At 40.3% G+C, this 20,955-nt stretch overlaps 2 pseudogenes; both read left to right on the top strand.

Moving 5' to 3' along the window:
• The first annotated feature begins 1,796 nt into the window (after positions 1-1,796).
• LOC105496631 (sal-like protein 4 pseudogene) lies at positions 1,797-5,945 on the top strand (annotated as a pseudogene).
• Positions 5,946-6,092: 147 nt separating this feature from the next.
• On the top strand, positions 6,093-18,252 carry LOC139364014 (sal-like protein 4 pseudogene; annotated as a pseudogene).
• Positions 18,253-20,955: the final 2,703 nt, after the last annotated feature.

Raw genomic sequence — 20,955 nt, 5'->3', positions numbered from 1 at the left:
TTTTCCTTATTCGTCAGAACTCTTTTGATGAGCAAAATGAAATAAATGGTCGATATTATTCGAACTTCCAGAAATCCACCAGTTCCTTCAACCTCACCATCACAGCCTCACAGGTCGTGGACTCAGCAGTATACTTCTGTGCTCTGAATGAAGCCACAGTGAGATGGGTGTCGGTGGGAGCCCTACAAAAACCTCAACAAGAGACAGGGCTCCTGGGGAGAGACTCCATCACAGACAGGAAGAAGCAAGTTGGGGCTGTGTCAGCACAGGTGGTTTGGCAAGGAAACCTGAGTTCAATTCATGTACAGTGTCTAGATATATCATTTATTAGAAGCATGGGTGTCTTCTATTCTTTAGAATAGATTGAGACAGAATATATAGCACATATTTTTATATCATATATAGAATTATGCAACAAAAAGTGCAAAAACAAAATATATTAATCTCGTGTTGGTTTTATTGAGGGTGGGAAACTATCCAATTATCTTCAGACCAAATGGATGATTCCATTCATAAGCTGTTAAGTTTTCAGAATGATTCATACATTTATGCATTAATTATTACGTAGAATGCTTTAATCCAAGTGTAATAGAAATGCTTTCCATTGATTTTTCTTAATAATGGTATCATTACTAAATGAGGTAGAATAATTAAATTTAGACTTCTTTCCATAATCATACCAGCAACCTCTTATACATCAGAATAGATGTGAAATGTTCCTCAAATTTCCTTTCTCTGGCTCCTCTCTTTTTGTGACATGATTATGATATTTTAAAAGTATCTAAGTATTTTGCTTTCATTTAGAGGCTGCCTACAAAGAGAGATGTGTAAGGTGGGAATTGGTCCTAACCTATTGAATATCTTGCCTTCACCCTTTCCCCTCTGAGTTCTGGCCAGTTTGAAGCTGAGAAGTGGTTAGGGCCAGAATTACAACTGCTATGGCAAACAGAACCCAGATGGTGTGTCCAGTGTCTACTTCCTGTCTAAACATATATTTTCCTTGGATATTACAGCAGGTGCTCAGGAACAGGGATTTTTATTTCTTTTGCTCCACACAAGTTTTTAGAAACCTGAGTTTTTAACATTAAAAGAAAACAGATATCACATTAAAAACTGGATTTCTAGCTTAGCTATAAACATGGGAAGATCTGGGAAACACTCCACTCCCTGGCGTAGAGGTCAAAAGTTCTCTTTGGACACATAATGGCTTTGATGTATATGTATTTTATTTTTAAAATTTACAAAAATTTACCATTCATTTCACAGTATGAACTAATTTAAAAGTAAAAATTTAAATTATTAGTTACAAGACATAAACTCATCTTCAAGACAAACAAATCTGAAATACCATCTCATGAAACTACGCCTGTTTTTCCCCCATGATTTCATGTACCATGGGTATATTCCAGCTTGAGAAACTCAAGTGTAGTTTATTCCTAATTTAGGAGGTATTTTTAGCTATAGTAAGCATTGGAGAAACATTAGTTCATAAGACAGACATGGTTCCTGCCTTTATGAAGGCCATGTTTTAGGAGGCTATATCCAGTATAGAATGGTAGGCAGAGGGAATTAAAGTTTTACACAAACAATCTATGTGACCTTGAGAAAGTTATAACTCCCCTGAACCTGTTCTATCATTTGTAAAATGTAGAGATTTAATTAGGCAGTTCCAAAATTTTACTAGCCTCACAAGAGCACATAGTCCACTACCTTTTTGAGTTCCTAACACTTATTAGCTGCCCTTCTTTTTTGCGAAAGGACAATTAGTTGTTATAGACATATTCGTATTGTTCCACATGTTGCATGATAATGTAACAGTAGTAACAAGAAGCCAAAGGAAGCAGGCAGAGAGGAGAGTGGCTTGTGAAGTCACCTGCTCTCCATACACAGAAACTGCTATTCTATGTAGCCAGGCAGCAGCAGAAGAGGGAGAGGAAAAGGAGGAGATGGAAGAAGAGGGAGAAAAGAAGGAAGAAGAGGAGAAGGAGGAAGGGGAGAGGAGGAGGGAAGAAAGAGCGACAAAGAAGGAAAGAACAAGGGAGGAAGAGAGAAGGAGGAAGGGACAGAACAGGTACTAATTCAAAAGTGAATATTTTTATTTGAATTTGAATTTATTGTTTTTTTCCCACAAGGCATTAGACATAGTTTCTTTCCTCAGCATGAGAGAATGAGAAAAACTAGAAGATTCCCATTTGACAAGCATGAGGTCACACTGAACTTGGACTAGCTGGCTGAAACTCCAGAGGACACAGCTCCTCCTGTTAAGTTCTAAGGCAGGTTGAGAGACAGATTTTCTAGTAATTCTGGTTGTCTCTTGTAAAATTAATATAATTCATCTGTTCCTAAAGGAACTAAGTACATTGTAACTGGGAAAGGTTCATTCAATATTAGAGTTGTCTCTAGAGCTGAGTAGCAAATGCAAATGCTCGTAGGTGCCTGGAGTAGAATGAAATGAGTATGATTGTCCAAGTGTTTTAAAAAGGTACAGGCTTGATGATGTGTCACTAGGCACTGGGCCTTGGCATCAGAGGATAAACAAAAATGACGCAGTAAACCCTATTCTTCTCCTAAGTAGAGTGGGTGTCCCGAAAGGTTATCCAGAGATTGAAGCTTTGTTGTTTGTTCCTGAGTCCTATCTAAGTCAGGCTACAAGCTGTTAGATGTAGACAGGCCAATCCACAAGAGCTATAATACAGGAAGTCTCTTTATGAGGGGCTGGGGAGATGAAGCCATCACAGCCTGCAAGACAGCTGAGGCTTATTCCAGCCTCTGTGAATAAAGTCAATGATAATGACCACTAGGCTTCAGCCCCTGCTACTTCCTAATGATCCTCATCAGGGAACCTCTTCAGGTGTTCCCTGAAATTAGTCACCCTCATATCCCACATCTCAGAGCCTCCAATCTTGCATATGATGGATGTCTTCATTGCAGAATTGTTCCAGTATCCCTGGGCTAGAGTTTGACTGAGTTCAGATAAAGTGTATCACACACAGAGAGAGCTGGTCAAGCTAATGAGCTGTACAGGGTCCCTAATCACTTGACTTAGGAAACTTCTGTTCTGGACCTGATCCACTGTCGTAAGCTTTTTAAAATTAATTTAAAGAATGAAAGCAAATATTAGGGACGTATTATGTGTGATACAAAGAATCTCTGAACCTTAACTCTCATCCCTCTTTATTACAGGTAGTAGTTGCCTTCCGTCTGACCCCTAGTACAACCTGCTTAGCACCTACATCCTTTGTGTGTTTGCCCTCATTTCCATCTTCTAATAGACAATAAGATACAAGTTCAACAGCTCGGTGCTGCTTCAACCCCAAATGGTAGCATTAGGAACCTTTCCACCTGATTTCATAACTAAAATTTCCTTTCTTTGGAAACAAGGAAATTTCCCCATCAGAATTGGATACCCTTGGGAGCGAACAGTAAATTGTCAAATGTGTACTCTCCCAGAAGTAGAGTGGAATTCTTAATGTTTCACACAATTGTTATTCCACAACCTCCAGTGTCTTTCAGAATTTCCAAACAGAGGGAAAATATTAGGTGGACTTGAAATAGTAACTCAATCCAATAGACTTCCCCAGAAGTGAAAAATAGCTTTGTTTTCTGTTCACTGTATTAAACAAAATACTGCCCTCTAGATCCCATCGCCAATTTATAGTAAGTACAAAGGACAGCAGAACATATTAAACCCATCACAAGTATACGGTAAGCAAAATTTATGGTGTGAAAAACTCTGCAAGACAAACATCTTGGTTCTTTTTTTTCTTCCCATAAACTACAAAGAATGAGTGAGGGGATCTATGGATTAAAAGAGCCTTTAAAAAACATATCAGCCAGAACTGTGGCTTTCCCAGTGCCCCATGCTCACACCATATAGAAGTGCAAGCAGATGAAACTCCAGCATGCCAGCTTGGAGGGGGATCAGGGCGAGCAGCAACTGAATCCAGAGTTCACAGATGCAGCCTGAATGGCACCAGTGGTGGGGGCCTGGGGTGCTCTCCCATGGATCACCAAGGGAATGATGATGAAGCAAATAAGGACAAAGCCACATGGTAAAATGGCTTCATCGGGAGGAACTGGACACCTGTGAGAAATACTGTGCAGTTCTTTAGCATCTCTGAGTTCTTAGAACATAAGAAAAATTGCACTAAAAACCCCCCTGTCCTCATCAGGAATGACAGATAGAGGCCATGGCAGCTCTCTGGAGCCAGACTGAGCCACCAGCCACCCAGTCCAAGCAATAAAGATGGCCAGAAGTAGAACAGTGGCAGCTTAGGGGACATGAAAGAGAAGCCGGGTGTGGAGTCTGTGGTGCACTTACAGAGATGGCCCTGCACCCACACCTAAGGACATAAGCTATTTACCCACAGGCAAAGCAGCCAACACTAAGGTGCCCATGCAAGCTCTCTGGGACACCAAGTTGGCAGTGAATCAGTGGAGTGCAGGTGCACTGCCAGCCTGTGCCCAGCACCAACAGCATCCCATGGGTCCTGGAGCAGATCTTGCATCTGCAACAGCAGCTATAGCAGATCCAGCTAACCGAGAAGATCTACATTGAGATGAACATGTGGGCCTCCCATGTCCTCCACTGTGGCAGGGCAGGGGCTGACACCCTGAAGACTTTGGGCATGTCCAGCAAGTTTCTGCAGCTGTGGTTTTGCTCAGCCAGAAGGCTGGAAACCAAGGTCTGTCTCTGGATGCCTTGAAACAAGCCAAGATACCACATGCCAGCATCCCTTCTACCTTCACCACTCTGCCCCAGGACTGATGCCATTTGCTCTGAAGCCAGATGGGAAAAGGGTACTCTCTTCCCTTTCCCTGTTTGGGAAAACATCGTGTCTCCCATACTGAGTGCTTTGCTCCCTCAGGCTCTGGGCTTGGTGCTCTTCCAGGGTCCTTTCTCCACTATGGCATTAGACCCCTCCAAGAAAGGGAAAGGAAAGCTACAGAACATCTCCAAGCACAAGTGTAAGTACTCTAGCAAGGTTTTGGGGACTGATAGCTTCTCGTAGATCCACCTCTGCTCCAGCACTGGAGAGAGACCCTTCGTGTGCTCTGTAGTCATCGCTTCACCACCAAGGGTAACCTCAGCGTACACGTTCACAAACATCTCCAAGAGAAGGTGAACCCTCAGCTGTTTTCTGAGTTTCAGGACAAAATGGCAACAGGCAATGGCAACCCATATGCACTCTGTACCTGCCCCCATCGATGAATCAAGTGTCTCTTTAGACAGCAAACTTGTCCTTGTAACTTCCTCTCTAAGGCTACCTCAGAATCTCTCTTCAAAGACTAACCCCAAGAACCTCATGGATGGCCTGTTGCCCAATGACCTGCATCCTAGTCCTTCTGCAGTAAGTGAGGGCAGGCTTACCCTCCCTGAGTTATGGACAAACAATAATTCACCAAGGATTGGTGGCTTCTAAGTGAGTGGGACCCCTAGCCAGGACCAGAGACCCTAAAATTACTGTAGCTGTTTGAGAACATCCACAAGGCCACCACTGGCTTCATTTTCTACTGATTCCTAAGCGCTCTCAAAGTATATTACTGCACAGGCACCCACACACCAGGGAGTGACCATTCCAGTATAAGATTTGTGGCTGAGCTTTTTCTACCAAAGGCAACTTGCAGACACACCTTGGGGTTCACTGAACCAACCCACTTATAAAGAGGCAGCATTCATGCCCCATCTGCCAGAGTTACCAATGCTGTGATATTGCAGCAGCATATTCGGATGCACATGGGCAGTCAGATTCCAAATATTCCCTTGCCAGAGGGTCCCTGTGACCTTATGGTCCTGATCCAATGACAGTCAGTGAGGATGGCAGTACCAGTGCCATCTGCTATGATGATGTCCTCAAAAGCACTGATGTAGAAGTCAGCTCCCAGGAGGGCCCAAGCAGCTCCTCAAAGATCACTGTACCTCTTTCCACGATGACTTCCTTGGATGCCCCAGGTGGGGGGATTGGGTCCTATTCCTTTTGACTTGCAGTGCCAGAGCAGCCGAAAAATGGTTCAGTGGAGAGCAATGTCTTGACCAAAAACTCATCCTCACTGAAACGAGACCAGGAGTGTGAGAACCAAGTTCAGACACCATGAAAACCAGGTCCTTCCAAGCACTGTCTCCGGTCAATAGTGAGGCACAAATCATCAAGTCAATGTCTCCTGATGCTGGGGGCAAATCAGAGCGCTTTGAGAACAGATGCAGAGATGGAAGGTCAGAGCAATCTCCCTTCAACTTTATCTGAGCCCAGCCAACATATGTCAAACTTGAAGTTCCAGGTATATTTGTAGGACCCTCAATCTTGTCTCCATTGATGACCCCTTTGTTAGATGCCCAGCTACACCATCAGGTCAAGCAACACGGCTGCACCCAGTGTGGGAAGAACTTCTTGTCCACTAGTCTTTTCAGACTCATGGACAGACTCACACCTGAGAGAAGCCTTTTGCATGCGACATTTGTGGGACAGTTTTTACCACCAAAGGCAACTTGAGGGTCTACTATATGACACATGGGGTGAACAATAACTCAGCACACCATGGGAGGAACCTGGTCCTGAAGAACACCATGGCTCTATTAGGCACAAAATGAAAAAGAGTCTCAAAAATGTTTCCTAAGGAAATTCCAGCCCCTAAGGAAATCCTTTGGTGAATGTGGACCCTGTTGTAAGGAACCAGTATACCCCTACACTTGACGGTGGTCTGGCAGTGAAAACCAGTGAGCAATTTTGTGATCCAGAGTAGCTGTATTCCTACCTTCCTGGTTTCCTTGGGGGCTGTCTCAATCATGAATAACACCACCATCTGCAAGATGATGGCTCCCAATCAGGAGTCAGTGTGGATGTGGAAAAACCAGGTGCAATTGACAGCATTCCCAAACACCAGTTCCCTCACTTCCTGGAAGAAAACAAGCTTGCAGTCTTCTTTTTTTTTCTTTTATTTCGTTTTTCTTTTTCTTTTTCTTAATTTTTTTTTAGCTTAGCTTAACTTGCCTGGAAGGATAAATACAGACAGAGTTAAATCTCTAGAATCTGCCTTTTTTTTTTTTTTTGTAAAGACCCATCTCCTCCTCTTTTCCTTCTTTTTTAATTTTATTTTTATTTTTGAGATGGAGTCTTGCTCTGGAGGCTGGAGTGCAGTGGCACGATCTCAGCTCACTGCAATCTCTGCCTCCCAGGTTCAAGCAATTCTCCTGCCTCAGCCTCCCGAGTAGCTGGGACTACAGGCATGTGCCACTGCATGCAGCTAAGTTTTGTATTTTTAGTAGAGATGGGGTTTCATCATATTGGCCAGGCTGGTCTCGAACTCCTGACCTCATGATCTGCCTGCCTCGGCCTCCCAGAGTGCTGGGATTACAGGCATGAGCTTCCTGCGCCTGGCCTTCTTTTTCTGAAGGGTATGCAAATGATGTTTATGAAGGTCATGACCACCACCTCAAGCACGACTGAAATGAAAATGAAAAAAATTATACCCAAACAAATATACGCTAGATTTTTTTTTTTTTTTTTGAAAGCAGCAGGTCTTGCAAAGTAGCCTTGTTACTTGTAACAAACTGTATACATAAGACTTTCGTACAACCTAGGGTGACTTTTTCTAAGACCATTATCTATTTCAAGGTGGAACCATTGGAACTTATTGAACCACAGTGGAAGACACACTACTTAGCCTAATTGGGGCAAAGGGTACTGGTAACTGTATGCAGGTAAACAGACATGATCTGTCATCTATTTAGGAAACTGTTTTATATTCCCCCAACCCTGTTCACATCTTTTTTTTTTAAATATACTTTAAAAAGAACAAAAAACTAAAGTTGTACAATTATAAAATTGCTTCAACCTTAGAACCTTAAGTAGGATGCCCTCAGATGGACTTATGTTAGTGCTTAGGGATTCATTGTGTGTGTTGCTGCTTATTCAAATGCAGTTCAGTCAGAGCCACAAGAGTGCCAATGTCCTCTTCATACTTCCCAAACGCCTTTTTCTTCCCGAACCTGAGGTGGACACCTGAACGGGGAATCTCAGGTGACTTAATTTAGTTTGCCAGTGCCTACCCTATTGAAAAACTGGGTTTTCATTCTTAAGAAGAAACTCATGGAAGGGTGTGTTTCCTGCCATAGGTTTACATACTATTTTTTTGTTTTGTTTATTTGGTACAACTTAGGAAAATTATTTTTTCTTGAGGATTTTATGAAGGCTATGAAGTTGGAACAGGTGAGTCCTGGATAGGAAAGCTTTTACTTTATCTACTTTATTTATCTGTTTATTAGCCATAGTCTCTATTTTCCTATTTTAAGACTGCTGAAGAATTCCCAGGTTCTGTCTTAAACCTAAAAGTCAATGTATTGGTGGACAGAGTTGGATGTTCAAGGTGTTTTGTGATTCCTTTATTTGTAATCTCCTTTTGTATATGTAATGATATTGAGCAAATGAAACATCTCTGTAATGGTTTAACAAAAAAGGAGAAAGAAAAATCCTAACTTCTGGGAGAAGTCTGTCCCCTGTATGTGGAAGGCCCTGATTGAAATGTAGATGGAGACTGTTAGCTAATGTTTTGCCTGTTGGTTATTGTACCTGATTTTAGGCTTCCCCCTAACCACACCCCGCCCTTTTTTTTTTTTTTTTTTGCCATTTGTGCCTTTTCTTCTGGTATTGTAAGTGAACACAATAATGGTATCTGTTTATCCTGTGAAGTGGATATTGTTACAGAGAACACACCAGTGACTTTTTCACTGTTGAGCTAATAATGCCTTGTCAATGTATGATCTTTGGAGAAACTCCTGTAGCTGCTACTGTTATCTGTTGGAAAATAAATTTTGAATGGTTTCTCTTTGGAAAACGTGTCCACAAATCGCAATATGTGACTCTTAGATGAATTCTGAATCAGACAAGCTGTAAAATAATTGAAAATATGAACACATTTACTAATTTGGTTGTGTTTTTAAAAAGTCAAAATTTAGTGATAGTACTAAAATAAGCAAAAGCAAAATAATATGATATTTTAAAAATGTATGAATGGGTTTAAAAAAATAATTGAATGGCTAAATGCAATTGGGGCATAAATAAAACAAGATTGACCAAGAATCAATATTTGATGAACATGGGTGATGGGTACATGGAGTTTCATTGTTCCATACTGTGTACTTTTCTATACATTTGAGAAATTTTCTTTAATAAAATTAAAAATAGAAATTGGCTAGATTCAAATCCTGTCATCTCCAGTGCAGCGTGACTTTTGATTCTTTAGCCCATTGATGTCTCAATTTCCTCATCCATTAAATGGTGATAATAGAATTTACCTCTTGAAGTCGAGTTGAGAATTAAAATTATACATATTTGCATTACACCTATATGTTTAAATTAAACTATACATGATTTTATACAGACACAGTTTTCACACAGTGCCTAGCATGGCATGTCGACACAGTGGAGACTCGGTTTGTGACAGCCAATGTTAATGGAAAGGGTGGAATTTGTTCAGGACCTAAATCAGATTTTCAATCATGTGCTAGTTTCAAAACACCACACTGTTCCTTGACGCATTTTTCAAAGGAAAGAGCCAAAACTTATTGATAAGGCAAGGACATCTTGGCTCTGCTTGAAAATCACCCCAACAGGGCCCTATATCCCTATTTGCAGCTCCGGTAAATAAACCCATTTGCAGCTGCTCCCCCACCAGTACCCACCCTGCTGATAGGCCCCAGGCCCTGTAGAGAAACAGCACATGAGGGATGTTTAACATAAAAGTGTTTTCAGGGGGCAGGCAGGGCTGCTTTAATTGCCCTAACTAGGTAATTTAAGGTACATTTTCTCATATTTGCCAACAGACCAAAGAAGAAATGCTCTAAGATGTAATCAATATTCACATCAGCCTTCAAACCAATTTGGTTTCAGTCTTTCACAATATTGAAATAAACAACCCAGTGAAGTCCCACACATCAAGATAAAAGCTAACAAAGAAATGACATTTTTCCCTTGAGCAAATATACACCTAAAAGATGACTCGTGAAGCAATAAATATAGGTTATGGAGATTTTCCTCTCTTAAGAGTACATAAACACTTTTAAAATGTACTTGAAATATTACTGATTGCTGAATTAATATATTTTGTAAGATGAGGTAATTATTGACAAAGAAGATATTCTCATCCTGTGTTCAGTTTAAATGCAAGCTGTCATACAAAAGAGAGGAGATTTATAACCTGCTCCAGGAAGCTAGGAGAAGGTTTCATTCACCAGCAGAGCACAGACACCTCCTCACTCTTCTGCTTGTTAATAGTAATATGGATGCCACTGTGTCTGGATATGGATCTGTGTCTCTGCTTAAATTGTTCCCATTGCACAGAATGTCCTTTCTCCATCTCCACAGGCTAAACTTCTGTCTCAACCTTCTATGACTGTGCTTTCGGAAAGGAAAGTGTAGAACACAGTAGGTGAGAAAAGACATCTGTTTTGCTGGTTGATAGTCTAGAAGATGTGGCCTAGACATTGAATATTGTCATTTCATAATTTATAAGAACAACTATTAAAATGCAGAGTGGTCCTGGATAACGTACAGTCACCATTCTTATCTTACAAGACACAGCTGTCCTGATGCAAAGATACAACGTGTGTAATCTTTCCTTCTCTAAACTTCTCAATCACTCTTTAACCTTTGTTCCTGCTTACCACTTGATATGTTGCATTATGGTTCCGAAAATTCATATCTATAACTATACCATGATCAGAATGGCTAAAGTGAAAAAGACTACACTAAATGTTGACAAGAACATGGAGCAACAGAAATTCATGTATTCAGTTGGAAGGAATGTCAACTGGCACAATTTCAAAAAACATTTGGCAATATTTACTACAGCTGAACATGTGCATTCCCTGTGATGCAGAAATTCCATTTCTACCTATATGCCCAGTAAAAAGTTACATATATTCATTTGTAAAACATGTACAAGAATAAGAACATGTATTACATCAGTGATTATAATATCCTAAAAATGGAAAACAACTCAGATGCACATCAACAATTTCAAAGATAAATGAATTATGATAATGAAATACTACCCAGCAATGAGAATGAATAAATTTGCCATATGCTCAAGGCAGATTGAATCACACAAATATTACTGAGTGAAAAATGAAAGCAAAAGAAATTCAAAAAAAAAGGCAAGACTAAGCTATGAAGTTGTAAGTCAGGAGAGTGAAGATAGGAGCTATCTTTATAAGGAGATAGTGACTTGGAAAGAGTACAAGGGAGGTTTTTGGATGTTGGCAACGCTGGTTCTCAATTTGGGTGCTGGTTACATAGGCGATTTCACTTTGTGAAAATTCACCAAGCTCTACATTTAAGTTCTGTGCACTTTACTGAATCTATATTATACTTTAAAAGTTTTTAAAAGAAACCTTATCCATCCCATTGCCTAAATTTTGAGAACATAATTCTTATTCAATCCATCTTCATCGCCCCACTGCCCTTCACATTAGCCTTTATTTAAAAGATGCTTCGTAATTGTTTTCTCAACAAAGGACTGAGCTACATGTTTAAAAAGATGCTCTGGTCCCAGGTCCTAGGATCTAGTGTGTTATTAGATGGACTTGAACTTTCCTGTGTAGCTTACTAATTACTGCTCTGAGATTAGATCTTTGATATTTACATGGTTTTTCTCTTTGTCTCCACTCAAATCTAATGTTGAATTGTAATTCCCAGTGTTGGAGGCGGGGTCTGGTGGGAGGTGACTGGATCATGGAGGTGGCTTCTAATGGTTTAGCACCACCCCCCTAGTGCTCTCTCATGATAGAGTTGTCAAGAGATCTGGTTGTTTTAAGGTGTGTGGCACCTCCCTCTTTGCTCCCTCTCTCTCTGTCTCCTGTTGGGCATGTGAAAATGTACTTGCTTCTCCTTCACCTTCTGCCATGATTTTCTGAGTTTCCTAAGGCCTCCCCAGCCATGCCTTCAGTATAGCCTACAGAACTGTGAGTCAATTAAACCTCTTTTCTTCATAATACCCGATCTCAAGTAGTTCTTTATAGCAGTGTGAGAATGGTCTAATACAAGCATGTTACACATGGTTTTCTGTGACAGGCTTTTAACTGGCCTCCCTCCTTCCAGCATTTCCTCCCCATAATCTGCTCTCATACCCTACAAATGACTTATTCTTTTAAGAAACACAGCATCAGTAACATCAGTCCTCTGTTTAACAACCTTCAATGACCATCGTTTGCCTATAGGAGTACGGTTAATTAAAACTCATGGTGTAGCTCTCGATGGCCTCTACAGTAGTCACGAAATTTCTGCTTCATCAGATTAAGTCTAACTTGTGAATGAGGTTGGGAGACATTTACTGTCCTCCATTAACAGCTCTGCTCATAGTCCTTTGCTCCCATCATTACACCTGTCTGAATGCTTACCATAATTATTTCTCCCGATCCTAGAGGCTATCTCTGATCATTATTATCTTGTGAAGAATTTTCTGGTCACCCCAGCTCACAGTGATCTCTCCCTTCTGATAAATTACCAAAAAAATGTTTTAAATATATTTCAAAAAGACTTTTTTCAAAAAAAAATTTTTGAAATATAGTTTTATATGTTTTATGTATGTTTTAAAATATAGCTGACTTAATTTTACGGTGCACTTTCATAAGCACTATCTCATTCACTCTTTATAATAACATTATGAACAAGGCAAGGTACAAAGAACTAATCTCATTTTGTAGATTAAAAACTGAGGTTCAGAGAAGTGAGGGGACCTAAGCCAGGGTGCTTAGCCAAGGGTAAAGCTCACTGTTCTCGTCCAAGCTCTTTATACCCAATTACCTTATTATAAGTATATACGTTATCTCCTCCCAAATATAAATTTTTTTTCTAAATGTGCTTACACTTTTGTGTCTCTCACAATACCAGACAAGACATTTATGGGGCTATGTAGAGTTGAGTGATTTTATTTCAACATTGTTCCTAGCAAGCTCAAGGACTGACAAAGCTGTACTGCCTCTGCTCTATGGGACTTCTGGAGCAAAAACTGAATTGTAGAAGAAAATAATCACTGCATCTCCAAAAAATCTGCTTTTGGAAGTAAGAAAGAGACAAGAAAAACAGTCTTTTAAAGGTCAGGCAGCCTTAATTTTACCTTTATATCCTAGACTCCATATTGAAAAGTTTCAAAGAAGGCTATAAGAGGTAATGGGGAACAATGGGCTTCAAGAACTACAAATGAATCACAATGAAATAAGTTTCAAATTGATCAAATTCCAGAAACCACTACTCAAGTAATTTAACTGTTAAGCAAAATGGAGAACTTTTTGATTTTGAAGCCCAGTTTAATATAATTTAACTATATTAATGTAAAACTTAACTTTTTATTCCAAAGGCTCTATTATACTAAATCTTTCTGGAAGCTAGCCACAGAACTAGTGTGATGAAATTGAAAGAATGGGGAACAGACTAGGTGGATGTCTGGACACTGAAGGTAAGTGCTACCAAACTGAAGGTAAGTGCTACCTTCTATCCTTACATTGTTGACTTCCACAAACTCAGGTGTTAGACACCTGAGCACTGGAAGTTAAACATCTAGATATGAAGACTAGGAAAAGAAGAGGGAGATAGAAGGACCAAAATAAATCTGAACATTGTAAAGAAGGTATTCACACAGTCTTTATTTGCCTAGTGCTAAATACATCCAGTATCTGTTCCTAGTCTGACCCTTCATTCCAAAAGCCTGTGCCTGGGCTAACAGGAGTACAGACAGCGATTAGAATTTGCTTTACTATCTGCTCTTCACTCAAATGAAAGCAATTTGAGGCAGAAATCGTGTTTTGTTTTGGTTTATGTGTTTTTTTTTGCAGAGCTTTGCATATCATGTAAGTCTGAATTTCTGGAATGAGTACTTGAGCCTGGGGATTCCTGAGCATGCATAGTGATTTAAGAGCGGCTAGATGATCTGTCCAGCCAGAGAATCTTGTCAGCATGGTAACTGTACTCAAGACCATAATTTTACTAAGAATTGAAGTGTGTAGGCAATTTTAATTGGTGAGAAAATTCATTTAGGATCAATATTTATTATTTGAAGATTATTTTTATGTTCACTTTATTTTTGCCATAGCTATTGTTATCATATTGACAGCACTTCCCATCAGAGCCTGTGTAAAAAAATACTATAGCGGTCCTCAGTAACACAGTCCTAAAGCTTTAAAATGGTTTGTGTAAGCAAAGAACTATGCTTTGGCTTCTTACTATACTACAACCATACCTTGCATAAAGTAAATCCAATCCTAGAGAAATTACAAGCTATGAATTCTGCTGGTCTTGTTTCATTAGCACAAATAATTTTAAAAGCGCTAGACAAATAGGCCAACAGATGTCGAGCAACCAGAACCTTTAATTGAGATTCCTGAAATCCCTAATAAAACAAATAAACAGGAGACAGCTATAATAAAATAAATGCCTCTGTAACGAAGAGAAGTGTGTAGTAGTAAGTATGTAAACATGGCATTGTAAAAGAAACAAAAAGTAAAAAGATGGCATCTCAAAGGCCAAGTTACTAAAGTAAGGTTACCTATTTCTCATAAGGCTAAAGGTGTAAGACTGCTGTCATCCAAGTATGGTCCAGGGAACCCTAGACAGACCTTTTAGGGAGTCTGGCATTCCAAAACACATTACTCTCCTTTTTTACTTTCAGAGTCTCGCAGGCGTATATGCAAGGTTTCCGGTCTACAAGATATGTGATAAGGTCATCCCTCTGATGGTTAATGGAATATATTTCTACCTCTATCTCTATTCCACACAAACAAAACCTCTTTAGAGTCTTCTTGGAATCTCTCAGTAAAATTATAAAGGGATCCTGAGACCAACACATTTGAGAACTGATGGTTTACAGACTACAAATTCAATTTATCACAATATGACTTTGAATAATATTTTACCATTTCACACACATTTCACAATAAATTTACAGCATTTCACTTCCATTCTTTGTGCTATTGTTGTCAACACATTTTTATTCTACATAAGTTAAAAGCCCCACAATGCAGTTTTATGGTTTTTCCTTAAAATATTATCTTTTAAAGTTTTTTTTTTTTTTTGGCACTTTAAAGTTCTGTTCTGACATACATTGTTTCGATGAAAAGCTGGCTGTTATTCTTAGCTTTGACTCCTGGTACCTAAACTGTCTTTCCTCATCTTTCTATCCTGTCACCCCAATTGCTGTTAAAATTTTCCCTTTTATTACTGGTTTTCAGAAATTTGATTACAATGAGGCTTGGGGTAATTTTCTCCATATTTCTTCTTTGTATCTATGAAAAATTTTCAGCCAGTATTTCTTTAAGTATCTTTCTTTCTCTCCCTCTCTTCCTCTGAGGCCTCAGTTACACCTATTTTAGACTATTTGATTTCATAGAGTTCAGGAGCACTATTTCTTTTTTTTAAATCTTTTTTCTTTGCTTCAGTTTAGATCATTTCTACTGCTTTTTCTTCAAGTTCTCTAAGCTTTTTTTCCTGTGATTTCTAATCTGCTGTTAATCTTGTCCAACTTATTTTTCATTTTATTTATTTAATTGGTTTTTATTTCTACAAGTTCCGCTTGGATCTTTTCATGTCTTCCATTTTCCTCCTCCTTACGTTTCTGCATTTCTTTACATCCTTGAATTCATTTTTATTGTATATATGTAGTTTATATGCACTGTTTTAAAGTCCTTTTATAATAATTATATAATCTGCATCATTTTAAATTCCATTTCTTTCTCCTGGTTATAGACTTTTTTTTCCTGGTTCTTCACCTGCTTGATAATTTTGATTGGGTGCTAGATATTATGTATTTTACGTTGTTGGATGCACAATTTTGTTATATTACTTTAAACACAATTGGACATTGTACTCATCATTAAAATAATTTGTGTATCATTTTGATTTTTTGAGACTTCTTTTAATTTTTATCTGAACAGCCTTTATTCTGGGACTAATTTAACTCACTACTAATTTATCACCTTTCTGAGGATTCTAGTGCCTGTCCCATGCATTACAATATCCTTTGAATCTTGGATGCTAGTAGTACAAACTATGCCCAGCACTGTGTGAACTCTGGAAGTTATTTGGCCTGTTGCTTCTCTTTGTCTGAGTTTCCTCTCATACATATACAGATCATCCAAAGACAGAGAGTGACCCCTCCAGAGCCAGTTATCTTCTGAATCTCTCTCTCCTCCTCTTTCTCTTTGTCTGTCTCTCTTTTTCTCTCTCCCCAAATTCCTCCTCTCTGGTACACTTATTCATACCTTCTAGGTGCTTTAGGATCCCCACTGTCCTATTCCATTCCTCAATGCAATGAGGCAGCTGTGCTGTGTTGTGGTTAATCCTCCCTGTGCTGTTGCCTAGAAACTGCCTCCAGGAAATAAGTGGAAGCAATGTTAGGACTCACTTCATTTATTTCCATTATCTCTGTATTATCTGCAGTCCAAGGTCTGAAAATTTCCTTTATTTTGTCCAGCTTTTAAATTTGAAGATCAATTTCTGTAGCAGTATACATTTATCAAGGAAACAAAAGTCAAAGTAATTTATTTGTGTTGTATTTTACAGTTGTAGTGGTCCATGATAAGTTGGTGAAAACACTAATTATTTATCACAGATTATTTGAAAAAAGCCACATCAGATAACGTTTCTAACATGCATTATCATGTTTATAAGATGGCATACTAATTGTGTCTTGGGGGCTTAATAGAACTGATTCAGACAAAGGAATAAAGGAGAGTAGAGAGGACTTTCTAGGCAGATGTTCTCTGTCCCATGAGAACTATGAAGACATGCGCAAGGAAGAGACCTCAGATTTTTCTACTTAAAAGTTGTGCCTGAGGCCGGGCGCGGTGGCTTAAGCCTGTAATCCCAGCACTTTGGGAGGCCGAGACGGGTGGATCACGAGGTCAGGAGATCGAGACCATCCTGGCTAACCCGGTGAAACCCCGTCTCTACTAAAAAATACAAAAAACTAGCCGGGCGAGGTGGCGGGCGCCTGTAGTCCCAGCTACTCAGGAGGCTGAGGCAGGAGAATGGCGTAAACCCGGGACGCGGAGCTTGCAGTGAGCTGAGATCTGGCCACTGCACTCCAGCCTGGGTGACAGAGCGAGACTCCGTCTCAAAAAAAAAAAAAAAAAAAAAAAAAAAAAAAAAAAAAAAAAAAAAAAAAAGTTGTGTCTGGAATTATTAGGGATTATTAACTGTACCCAAGGAGAAAATGATGCAAGTAATAATTGAACATTGCCCCAATTATTGCTATGAATCTATAAAATACGAATGTTTAGCGCTTTCTTCTTAGAGACCTATTCCATTCTTCTTAGTTATCTACCTTCCCTTCAAGCTATTTCATTAAAAACAGGGTCAAGGTTCTTTTTGGTTTTCGTTTTCTCCAAGATGGTGGACTGGAGGCATCGTCAACATGCCTCTCCCACTTGGGAAGACAAAATAGTGTGTAGAGACTCGCACCGTGAACTTTCTTCCAAGAAGCAACACAGGAACTTAACAAGAAAACTGAAAGTAACCACATACCCTTTAAAAGATGCCGCAGGTAGGCCGGGTGCGGTGGCTCATGCCAGTAATCCCAGCACATTGGGAGTGGGAGGTCGAGGTGGGTGGATCACGAGGTCAAGAGATCAAGACCATCCCGGCCAACATGGTGAAACCCTATCTCTACTAAAAATACAAAACTTAGCTGGGCATGGTGGTGCGTGCCTGTAGTCCCAGATACTCGAGAGGCTGAGGCAGGAGAATCGCTTGAACCTGGAAGGCAGTGAGCTGAGATCATACCACTGCACTCCAACTTGGTGACAGAGCAAGACTCCATCTCAAAAAAAAAAAAAAAAAAAAAAAAAAAAAGCAGCAGCAGGTTGCAGCCTGCACTGTAAGCTACTTGGAAAACTGTAAGTCCCCAGAGTGTGAGAAGGTTAGAAACTGCTTCTGGGATATACATGCCCACTGGGGAACCTGGCAATCCAGGCTATAGGGAAAGCCTTAATCCAACCAAGCCATAGAGCTGATTTAGTGAGCTGCAGGGGATACGTGAGAAGGAGCAGCATCGGGGTGTGCTTTGCATGCATTCCCAGTCTCCAGTGGGGACAGAGGGAAACCATTTCTGATCCTCACAGGGGACCTCACAGACGTCTGCCAGCTAGCTCAGGCGGTGGTTGAGAGACGCTACCAACTGAGATTTGCAAATATAATCTCAAGTGGGGATAAACCCCCTTGGCCCGAACTCAGGGACAAGCGGAAAGTGTACTATAACCATTAGCACAGGAGCTAAATGCCCCTGCTTTTCAGGTGGATCAGGAGGGGCATGGCCTGAAAACCACAATTTCTGTCTCTGTGGGGAAGGGTTATGGCTGGAGAAGCTATGAGTTCTGAGTGCAGACTGCTTGGAATCTAGCTAGCTGCTGATAGTGAAACACTGCAGGTGTGAGACCTGCCTTGCCAAGTGTGTGGGGGCTGAGGGAGGCTTACTGCTGCCTGCTACTCCCCACTCCCCATGTGGAAGAGTACACATGGGGAAGTGCCTTCTGTGCAACAGAGGCAGCTCCGCTCCTCTGCTTGTGCCAGCTTGTGCCTCTGCTTGTGCCAGCACACAGAACATGGACTTCCCTAACTTAGCCCCACCTAGCTTTGCCCCTCCACCAGCTCTGGTTGCTTAACACAAAGACTGAGTCTTTTGGGAGCTATATCGCCCTTCCTGTTGCTTGAGACAACAGAGTACCTCTCCCGGTAGCATAACGCAAGCACAGATCCCACCATTATTACCATAGTTGGTGCTCCTTTGCAAGCACTATCTCCTGGCTGGAGGCCAACCAACGCAATCCTTTACAGCATTTGTAGACAGAATAAAACAGCACCAAGAAAGAGGTAACTTGAGTGTGACCTCAACTATCACCATTGCCTGCAGCACCCTGGCTAACCAGGAGGTCCTCAGCCTGTCCACATGATCAGTTCATTTACTAGTATAACCGGCATTTGAGAAAGCCAACACGCTAAAGCTATTCATAACCAAGCAATCTCTCAGAGTCTAAGTCACTCTCCTGCCACTCCCATCAGAGCTGGTGCTGGTAGCCACTTCTGGGAGACTTGACAACAGGTCACATCACCAGATCACCTGCAGACATTCTGCAGCACCAGCCTGGAGGCATCAGTCCCACTGAGTGGCCAGATCCAGAGGAGCAGCAGCATTCACAGTAGTCTGGCTCTCAGGGACTCCTACTTCTAGGGGTAAAAGGAGTGCACCACATCAAGGGAGCACCCTGTGGGACAAAAGAATCCAGATGGCTGGTCTTGAGTCCCAGAATTTTCTGCTTTGGGGAAGTTTCTTTCAACGGAGGCACAGGTACAGTGCTGGGCTCAGCAGGGAAAGCTTGTAGCTCTAACTCAACAGTCAGTCAGCCCTGGTGTTAGAGAAGCATCTTGAAAAATAGAATTCTTTTTCCCCCTCATCCACCACTGTAGACACAGCTGGAGCTTCTCCCACAGAAGCTCAGTGTGGGTGCATCTGTAGACAACCTTTCTGGAATACTTCAAGGTAAGTGCATCCCCACGGGAAAAATGCCTTCCAAGTTCAGGCTTACACAAGAGGGAGAGTCACAATCCCTGTCTACATGGAACATCAGCACTCTTGCAGGTGAAGAAGAGGTGCCTATATGATCCGTATAGCAGGACACTGGGCCAGGAGTATGACTGGGAGGTGGATCACTTTCCTGCTGGACTGGCAGGGTAGCTGAGGTGGCTCTCTCCCTTCCCCTTGAAAAGGACTCAGTGCGTTTCACTGAGAGTTCCCCCAGCTGCTTCTGTCAAGACTGGGACCTCTGCCCACCACTAAATATTGCATTTACCCATCTGCTTTAGCCACAGTTTTTTTTGTTGTTGTTGTTGTTCCCCTTGGACATCTCTTACTGGTCTGAAGCTCGAACTATTCCACCCAGTGAATAAAATACTGGGGAAAAAAAGTAAATAAATAAAAGGGTGCACACCACTGGAGAATGAGACAAGCATCTAGATATCTCTGCCATTCAAGCCCCACAGGAGACAATGAACCTGCTCACGTACTGAGTCCATTGCTACTACAACCAGCAGCCAAGAAAGCTGTCATACAGACTCTCTATAACGAAGGTACTCATACAGAATCCATCTCTGAAAGCACCCGGAGCCAAACCAGATTGCAATAAACTATAATCAAAGTCATATCCTCAAGAGGGCAAAAAAGGAATAAAAACCCACAAATGAATAAAAAATAAATTAAAAAATAATTAGAAGAAATGGTTTATCCAAATACAAGAAGTGCAAAGAACCACTGGGAGATTAAACCATACACACAAAAATGTGACCCATGGTCAAAAGAGAAAACAGTTAATAAAACAAACCCAAAAAGAGACTATCCAGGTGTTGGATTTATCGGACGTACTTTGAAATAAATATAATAAAATACCAATGGATTTAATAGAAATTGTAGACAATATGCATGCTGAGAGATGTAAGTTTCAGAGAGAGAGAACAAATATATATATATGGAATATATACAATAAATACATATATATATGGAATAGATTGACCAGTGTATTTAAAAATATGTATACAAAATACGCTAACCAAAAAGATAGATTGACAAATAGGACATGAATAAAATTTTAAAATGGTGCTCATCAAAAGACAGTATTAAGAAAGTCAATTAGCAACCTAAAGTCTGAAAAAATATTCAAGAAAGACACAGCTGAAGAAATATTATTTCCAGAATATATTTAAAACCTCCCATAAATTAACAATTAAAAATTACACAATAATAAAACACATAAATGTTGTAACGAATGAGTACTACTATAGATTGAATGTTTGTGTCCCCCAAAATTCATGTGTTGAAATCTGTTGTGATTTTAATTTGTTATGTCTTTTTTTTTTTTTGGTGGAGTCTTGCTCTGTTGCCAGGTCGGAGTGCAGTGATGCAATCTCGGCTCACTGT

Source organism: Macaca nemestrina, chromosome 7, assembly GCF_043159975.1.
Source record: "Macaca nemestrina isolate mMacNem1 chromosome 7, mMacNem.hap1, whole genome shotgun sequence".
In the NCBI taxonomy this organism is placed as follows: domain Eukaryota; kingdom Metazoa; phylum Chordata; class Mammalia; order Primates; family Cercopithecidae; genus Macaca; species Macaca nemestrina.
This window is presented reverse-complemented; position numbering and strand designations above follow the sequence as displayed.